Source organism: Camelina sativa, chromosome 19 (genome assembly GCF_000633955.1).
Source record: "Camelina sativa cultivar DH55 chromosome 19, Cs, whole genome shotgun sequence".
Lineage (NCBI taxonomy): Eukaryota > Viridiplantae > Streptophyta > Magnoliopsida > Brassicales > Brassicaceae > Camelina > Camelina sativa.
The window spans coordinates 25,010,646-25,012,752 of NC_025703.1; the positions used below are offsets into that span (position 1 = coordinate 25,010,646).

The following is a 2,107-nucleotide window of genomic DNA, read 5'->3' on the forward strand; positions in this document are numbered from 1 at the left end:
AAAAAAAAAAAAAAAAAAAAAAAAAGAGAAACAAAAATTAAAGACTAGAGAAAATTATTTTTTATTTTTTATTAATTATATATATATATATTTTCTATGTAACACCCTAGATAAATACAAAATAATTATATTAAGATTTCTTTTTTTTTTTCCTTTTCCAAACAACAGAAATTTTCAAACTAAATATCCAGACTAGTTTTCGAAGTTTTTAGTAAGTCTCGAAAATAAAAGTGATATATTTANTGTTAAGAACTAACTCCGATCCTTTATGAAAACCTCACTCGTACACTCGATACTTTCAATTGATTTGTGAAACAGAACGAATTCGAATGATAAAGCAAGAAAATGAGAAACAAAGAACACAAGAGTTTGTTTACCCAGTTCAGCTAAGTCGATGTGACAAAGCCTACGTCTGGGGCCAGATTCGATCCGGCAATCCACTATCAAATAAGATGAATCAGCCCAAGATCGAGCTTGTACAACAATGGAGTCTCACAAGCTTCTCTCGTTCTCTCACTCTTTTACAAAGAATATGAAAAATAGAATTTAAAGAAGACGAAAGAAGAGTTTGTTGCTTATAACGGCATAACCTCTTTCTCGACTAGAGTCTTTGCCATTTTTTTTTTCTTCTTATCTTCTCCCCAATCCAATAACCAGAGATAACCGGAACTTAACCAGAATCAACCTAACCGGTTTAAGCCAAAACCAGAAAAAAAAAACTGAATCACAATTAAGAACCTCAACATATACGTCTTTACTCTATCTGTTTCTCCAAGCAAAATTTATATATTATGCAAACATGTGAAAATTTTCAATAAAGTATACAAGATATAGGTAGATAAGCTACAAAAAGCAGAAGACAATTGGTGCGTTGCGTTAAAAGAATGTGTAGTTAATTATTTATAATGATAAAGATAAGAAAATCGTACCAAAAACTAATAATAAAGTAAGCAATGAAATGAGGAATCACACATGGATTCCATTTTGTGACATTCCACTTTTGGGGGTTTCCACTAAAATTTTGGTAACTTTGAATTCGTGTCTTTCACTCACGAGATAAAATCCTCTTTTGATCATTTTTTGGTCCAAATTAAAATACAATCTAGCAAAAGTTATTATTTAATAATAGTAATTCCAATTCGTAGATATGCTATATAATAGTTTGACCAAAAAAAAAAAAAAAAGATATGCTATATAATAATGTGCCTAAACTCGTGACGTATTGGACCTTTCCAACTTGTAGTAATGTTTTGTAATCTCAATACTTTTCCTTTATAACCATTTTATATAGTAGATAAATAAAAGTTTACCATATTGTAACCCCCAAGAAAAACTTAGAATATGTAGTTGTTTTAACCAAACTCTCTAATCAATCATCTCCGTTGATGATACTTGGTTTCAAGACTAACTAATATCGAGTTCCCCGAAACAAAGTCATATGGGCAAACATTGATTTTCTTATTAAGAATGTTTATTTTCTTATGAATTATGACAATTTACGAAATGATTTCTAACGCTATCAATTTGTTGGAAATAAGATTGTCGATTCCAATTTTAATTTTGGTATACTATATTTGGATCATCATCATTTTTTTTAAGAGTTAGGATAGTCTATAATCCATTATTAAGAATAAATAGTTAACTTAAATATGGGAACTGAATCTTGAACATAGGAAACTGTCGTGAAAATTAGTTCCTGAACATAGGATCTGCCCTGGAAAGTGGAAACTAGGAACGACAGAAATTGAAAACAAATAACTAAACATATCATACATGGTATAAAAAAAAAAAAACTTCAAACCCCATAAAACCAAGTTATAGTTCCAAAAATACCAAAACAATAGTATATCAAAAACACAATAAATTTAGGTTTAAGAAAGGTTTAAAAAAATTTTGACCAAAAAAAAAAGAAAGGTTTAAATTTTTTAGTAATGATTCTTGAATCACTTGGTACCCTTTTAGCCTTTGCCAATAACCATTGACACACCTAAAACATTGTGGCATTTTTGATAATCTTAAAAATTTCGTGGTAATTTTGGAAAAACAAAGCATGAATTTTGGAACACTCTTATTTATCTGATAGAAAAACAGAACAAATTATAAGTCT

The 2,107-nt window shown here is 28.9% G+C and overlaps 1 protein-coding gene across 1 annotated transcript in view; it reads left to right on the forward strand.

Annotated features, from left to right (window-relative positions):
- LOC104767126 (putative cadmium/zinc-transporting ATPase HMA4) overlaps positions 1-2,107 on the forward strand; it is a 13,055-nt gene that overhangs the window by 3,039 nt on the left and 7,909 nt on the right. The gene's annotated exons all lie outside the window — the stretch shown is intronic.